General features: G+C 39.9%; 1 long non-coding RNA gene across 4 annotated transcripts in view; it reads right to left on the bottom strand.

Annotated features, from left to right (window-relative positions):
- Nucleotides 1-4,940: 4,940 nt before the first annotated feature.
- The window catches only part of LOC106498492 (uncharacterized), a 29,591-nt gene continuing 27,676 nt past the window's right edge, over nt 4,941-6,855 (bottom strand). For all 4 annotated transcript variants that reach the window (XR_010884511.1, XR_010884513.1, XR_010884514.1 and 1 more), the window contains 2 exons: nt 6,214-6,505; nt 4,941-5,124 (listed from right to left, as the gene is read on the bottom strand). This is a non-coding gene — a long non-coding RNA (uncharacterized lncRNA). The remainder of the gene's footprint in view (nt 5,125-6,213; nt 6,506-6,855) is intronic.

Genomic DNA, 6,855 nt, shown 5'->3' with positions numbered 1-6,855 from the left:
TCTATACCCATCTCAGTTAAAAAGATAAATGTATTTTATCTTTGTCTTTTTCAAATCTACTTATACAAGATGGCAGCAACTGGCTACATATAATGTATGTATATACGCTACTAAAACTTTTTATGAGCACTGGCAGCATAGTTGCATAAAACCAGAGGCTTTTAAACCATTGACTATGAAGCAGTTATGTTTTGGAGGTGGCATCCTGACCCTGTCATGTCTCCTCCTGTTTTGCACTACGGAAGTCACACTACGGCTGAGGTGTCCAACCAAGACACGAGCTACCTCTCCCCCCTGTATCTAACCTGTGGCCAAGCCAGGCTGTGCTGCAGGCTTGGCCGTGGCGCTGAAGATGCATTCCAGGTGCTTTGGTGAAACTCTAGGCATTGGTCTGCAAGCTCAGGCTGAGCAATGGTCGATAATTAAGCTTATAGTGTGAATGGTCTGTATATTCCAAATGCCATGTTTCACCATAATTTTCTTTTGATGTTACGTGTTTGTGAGTGGAAGGGTTTATGGTTCCTAAGACAACAAACATGACATCATTGCAAAAGGTAAAGCTTATTAGTTAAGTGACTACATTAGAACTCTGCCAAATTTACCATTTGAAATGACCTTTTAGATGTCAAAATGATTCTCACAAACACTGACGCAATCTTTTGTGTCCCTTTCTGAAAGCCAAATAATAATACATCTTTAATCATCATATTTAATCTTAAATCATCAGATACTTCCCCCTTATATATTCCATATGAGCCCTTTCACAGGGGCAATAAAACAGGTAGGTGTACGAAAAGAGCCCATTGAAAACAAGATTAAAAAGTCTTTGATGTCATAGGCTACTAGATCTCCCAGATGTGCATGAAGAAGAGTCTCTCAGATCTTCAACTTCCTCCCGCAAAAAAGCTATTATTTTCTGTGTTTTGGGCTGTTCAGCTGTGAGACACTAAGATATTATGTTGAGAGAATCTCACTAGAAAATAAATAAATAAAAACATAACAGCTATCTAAATACCACTTAAAGAGAGCAGTAAGGTCCTGAGTAGTAATAAAAGCTAAAGGAGAATGGAAGAAGGCTGAGAGAAAAATGGTATAAAATTAGCTAAATCAGGCAGCATACTGTCAAGGAAGAAGATCTAGGGGATATATCATACCAGGAATCCTTTGAAGGTTGAAGAAACGTGTTTCTAAAGAATTAACATGGGGATTGTGGAGGAGGAAGGGAAAACTATCAGAGGGATAAAAAATACTGTAGGGTTTTGTGAAAGCTTAGAAAAAAGACTTAATACTGAGAAAAAAACTGAACTGTGGATGCTCTGATCATATTTCTTCAAAATGTTTTACAAAATTTGGGTTTACATACGTATCTAGGCAGCCCAGTTCCAGTGCCCTATTTCAAGTTAAATCCTTTAACTAGTATAACATATTATAGAGTTTCAGAAACCTTGGGAATTCATAGCCTTTTTGAAATTGTACAGTAATGAATACCAGATTCCTCTGGAGAGGGGAAGAGGGAGAAAGAGAGAGAAAGAAGAGCGAGTGGAACCTGTGGGCCGCTCAGCAGGATATTCTCCCCGGTGCCGAGAGGAATCCTGGGTTCCAGCCCGGGTCACTAATCACCCTGAGGAACGCTCTGACTCCCGCAGGCCTGCTGCACCTCCTCCTCATTGAGCCAGGCATACAAGGCATAGCTGGGGGCTATTTTGAGACTCCCAAGTGGCCTCTGGTGAGAGGTAGGTATCTCGATGCTCAGCTTCCCAAGGACTGCAGTACAACTGGCCATGAACTGGGCAACCAATGAAAGATTTTATTTTTAAATTAAAGCTTAGGTATTTAAGGTCACTTAGGCAACTAGCAAAGAGCCTCATGAATTACTCTGCTACAGTTAGGGACCTCAATAATGCCTAACTGAAAATTTGGATGTATGTATGCATTTTCCCCAGCAGTAAGCCAGTTTAAAGCAGTCCTTTCTCCAGCCTCTCTTTCCTGACCCCTCAGCTATGTCATTGCGACTCTTTGTTGATCCTCTCTGAAACCAGATGAGATAAATGATTTATGTTTAGAAGAAAAAGAAATCTGTCTCTTACAGGGATTTGACCTACTGATACAAGTGAACTATAATGCAACAAAGGGAAAACAACCCCAGTTTTGGTGCTAGATAAAATGTTCATGTAACTAAACACTTAGATACTGAATTGCTTTAAAAGAGCCTTATCTTCTCTCGTTCACTTACTATTTTCACATCACACTAGCGTTGTGAGGTTTTAATTAAACATTTGTAAATTGCTCTGGGTTCTTCCAAGGGAGAAGCCAGTAGAAATAAGACAATTTCACTGAAATGGGTGATGAAATAAGTAAGTGATAAAAGTAGTTCTATTCATTATAGCAACTCTAACATCTCTAACATCTCTGATTGTCTTTCTTTCACATTATTAAAATCATCCTTACTTTCCAAACATAAGTATGCAGAGCATGCATGCATTTTTAAATGCAAAGATTATAGCAAAAGGTAATTGTTTCAAGAACAAGAACTTGGCAGAAAGGGTAGGCATCTGTCAGGTCTCGATAAGATCAGACAGCTGTGCCCTATCCTGAAAGGGTACTCGGAAGGTAGGCTTTCCTAGGGAAATAACATCTTTGCTATGAAAAGGAACAAAATGTAATGAATTATCCAAACAAGTCAAGAAAGCAAACTCTCAGAGCTCATTTTTATCTGAAATAGCAACCCTGTATCAGGAAGAAAAAACTCAGGATGAGAGGAGGATGACAACTTTACCAAACTGTAGAGCAATAAGCAGTGAGAGGATCATCTCATTTTAAGTTCTAATCTAAAGGATTAATTTGATTGAAAAGGTAAAGGTAAGAGGCCACTTCGGCAACAATAATCACACCAGAGGGCCACTAAGACAGGAAGAGAGCTGCAACATATGACGCCTAAGAAAGGCTATGGGAACACGGGTGTTTAAACTGGAGAAGAAAAGGATAAGGACGGCAGTCTCATAATAGCTAAAGGGGAAGACGTAGCCAGGCTCTTCCCAGAGGTGCACAATGAAAGGACAAGTAGCAATAGTCAAACTGCAATAAGGGAGATTTTGATTTTACATAAGGAAAGACAATCTTCACCCTGAGCATGGTTAAGCACTGGAACAGGTTGTCCAGGGAGGCTGTGCAACCCTCCTCCTTGGAGATCTTCGCAGCTGGACTGGGCAAGGCCCTGAGCTACCTGATCTAACTTTGATGTCAGCCTTGCCTTGAAAAGGGAGGACGGATCAGGTAACTTGAGAGGTCCTTTTCATCCTCATTTCTTCTGAGATTCTATGAAATGAAGAGTTTGTGATTCTCTGGAAAAAGAGGGCTGTAGAACAGAATTATAAGAAAACCTTCAAAAAGAATCAGTGCATTTAGAAAATTCTTAAGATTTCATGGGAAACAAGTCTCCTAATGCTTCTTAAGCAGTGCCAGGATCTATTATTCCAGGTGTGAATGAGAGGTATCTAGGTATGCATGTCAACAGGAGAGTGAAAGAAGCTCCTGGAGAAATGAGGAACTGAACACACTTATAAGAGGGGGTTTCCAAAATAGAAACAGTCAGAGGTAGGGCTCTGTTTCTAAGGCTGTATCATGAGGTGCACCCCAGTCTATTCTGGGCTTGAATTAGTAACATGTTTTTTAATGATCTAAATGATGGGTTAAGATTTAAATTAAGAGATGATACATTTGGAGGGTAGGATTAGAATACAACACAAACACAAAAAGAAGAGAAATGTTCTTAAAAAGTAAGATGCAATTCAATATGGAACTATACATAGTATACTACATACAGATAGGAAGAACCAAGTGCACAAACAAATGATGAAAAATGACTAGCAGAAAATGATTTCTGAGGTGTAGCATATCATAAACAAAATGACAAACCTTTGCAAAGTAAACCTCATAGGGGGATGCATATTTCATCAAAATCACTTTCAGCACTGTTTTCTATGATTATTAGCCCTTCCATAAGTTCTGTCTAAGGAATATCTAGCTGGGTGGAAAATCTATTTAAAGTTGTAACTTAAAAGAATATTATGTGTAGAGAAGTATGTAGTCTAGCTACTGAGGCTGTGCAAATGAAATGACGGAGGGGGACTTGACACTGTGAATGCCAAGCAAACTAGATAACAGAATGACACAGGCTATTTATAACCTATTAAAGAACTAATAGAGGTCTACTGAAGACACCTGCAGCACTATAAAAAGAAGTTATGAGAACCTGAAATTTTCAAATGTAACATTTAAGGAACACATGGTGCTGCTAATGACCAGAGCCTGAGTGTATGCCAAATGCATGGCTATGGTAATTAATATATAAGAAATGCCTGATAGAAATTTTAGCCAATGGGAGAAGTCAGGATAAAAGATATAACAAACTGATTCAAGTTACAAAAAGGAGAACCATGGGCTGCTGGATTCAGGCTGCAGGATACTGAGGTCCTACTGCCTGCTGTCTTGTTACCACTGCAGCAGATGCTTTTTGTTATTACCGTACCGCTTGAAGAAAATCTGAGTGCAAAAGGCAGCCTTTAGGAACAGGCGTGGTGAGAGAAAATGAAGTGAGAGTTTCTGGGCGATGCAGGAGGCAGTGTCTGCAACACGCGATACCTGAACTGCCTCGTAGCTACGCGGCCAACGCTGGAATAGCCGAGCCCAGGTCAGGAGCCTTGAAGGGCCAGGAGCGGCCAGCGAGACGGACCCAAAGAGAAACCACCAACAAAAGCAACCTGCAGCATGCCTGGGCTATGCCCAACGTAGCTGAATCCAGCTAGCGGCAGAATAAAATCAGAGGCTGCTTTTCTGCTACATAAAACGTGTTACTGCTTACTTTAGCATCTGTAATGAAATAAAACAGAAATAAAATGCATGTTATGGTATGCCTTGACATTCCAGCAAATGCCATAACATTAGAGTATACTTTATTACAAGAGACAAGCCATTGATTGGCACATTTCAGCTGTCAGCTGTGTATTACAAATGAGCAGATCTGTTCTGTGCAGAAACTGTATTTCGCTGCAGTATTGGTGTGGAAGGGTCATATAGTTTGTGCCATCTCAGCGTGTTGCATACAGTCGGGTGGCCCAATTTCCCCTGGGATGGGAAATATACAGGAAAAATTACTTAACAAATCAATACTGTTAGGAAAACACCATCACTCTTGAAATGCTTTAATTAAGCCAGTTAAACTGTTCAATTAATTAAAACAATTTAAAAGGCACATTCTCATTTCCATTACGGACTTTAAAGATCTTATGGCCTCTAACAGTATAAAAGGGTCCAAAAGTAGCCACAATGTAAATAAGAATTACCGACATTATTTTCACTGGCATTATTTACAGTTAGCGATCTTCTCATGTTGGCTCAATTATCATCCTAATTCTAAAAGGCTAATAATTTCACTCCATTACCCTCCAGATCAGGTTCTCTCTTTCATAAGTAGTTTAACAGATGCCAAAAGAAAAAAATGTTTAAAAGAGCCTAAGTGATGTAAAGAAGGGAGGCTGTTGAAAGACAGGATTGGGCAATTCCTGCATCAGTGATTTAAGAGATAGTTGCCCACCATCTCCATCTACTTTAAAGTTATCGTCAGTACCAGCAGAAACATAAATTTTGGAGGTACCACTGTTGATGGACTGGTGCATTATCTTAAACCAGATCAATAGCAGTTTCAAAGGAGACATCAGACTGTTAGTTGTGGTGGCTAGGGATCTGGTTACTTCTGCCAGCTCTGCTACCCACGTAGTAACCTCTGCTGCAGGAAAAGGACATACAGTTGAGGCAACAGCATCTAAAACTGCACAGACAGGAATTTCCAGGATTCACCTACCAATATGTAACTTCATTTGAATTTCTACACTGTTTGGGGCTTTGAAAATGAAATTAAGAGGGTTTTGAAAAAATTGCCATTATTCAGATGTTGATTAAAAAATGATAGTACATGCAGATATATAGTATCTACATACATCCTAACACATTTTGCGTACTACTTCTAGACCGACAGTTACCAGAACCCCACCAAAACTGACCAATGTTGAAATGAAAAGGAATACAAGAGACCTACTTTGTATATTCCAAATTGAGAAAATGATCATACTAACACAGAAGAATTTATAAGGGTGAACTTCAGCAGAAGAGCAATGAACAGAGTGCATCATCTCTCCACGGTCACTACCAGCCTACCTCCACGAAGACACTGGCAGCAGTATATCCCGTTCACCGGCTCTGCCAAGCAGAACGAGCTCTGCAGCCACACCACAGGGAGGAGGAGTCAGGAAACAAGATTTTCTGCTCAATATGTTTGTTCATTTTTATTTTCAGTCCTTTATAAAAAGCTGTAGGATTGAAATATGCTTTTCAGTAACTTAACTCAAAAGAGCATATTCTGTAATCTCCACTGAAAAAGTCCTGGGACGCACAGCTGCTGTTCCCAAACAATGTCAGCAGAGCAGCTGAGCGACATGCAATTGCAGGCCTGGAAGAAAACAGGAAAGAGCTCAGTGCACGCCGGGGGAAAACACCAACAACCCCCCCATCTGTGTGGCTACCTGATGCCATATCAGATGCTGTGTGGGCTTTGTCGTGAGGCCCTGACAAGTCAATCTGCTAGCAGAATTAGAATATTCTATTAGAAAGTCTCCAAGCACCAATTTCTTTCAGGACTGGTATTCTGTTATGCTCCCATTTTAGGCAGAAGGGAAGCCTACATCTTACTTTGCTTTAACGTTTAAGGATATGTTTCATTTCCTAATAATTGTGTGTCACCTTGGAAAATAAAATAGCTCCTGTTCTAATTGTATATGAAAGTATAACTAAAGCAAATTT

The sequence above is a fragment of the Apteryx mantelli genome, chromosome 6 (genome assembly GCF_036417845.1).
Source record: "Apteryx mantelli isolate bAptMan1 chromosome 6, bAptMan1.hap1, whole genome shotgun sequence".
Lineage (NCBI taxonomy): Eukaryota > Metazoa > Chordata > Aves > Apterygiformes > Apterygidae > Apteryx > Apteryx mantelli.
This window is presented reverse-complemented; position numbering and strand designations above follow the sequence as displayed.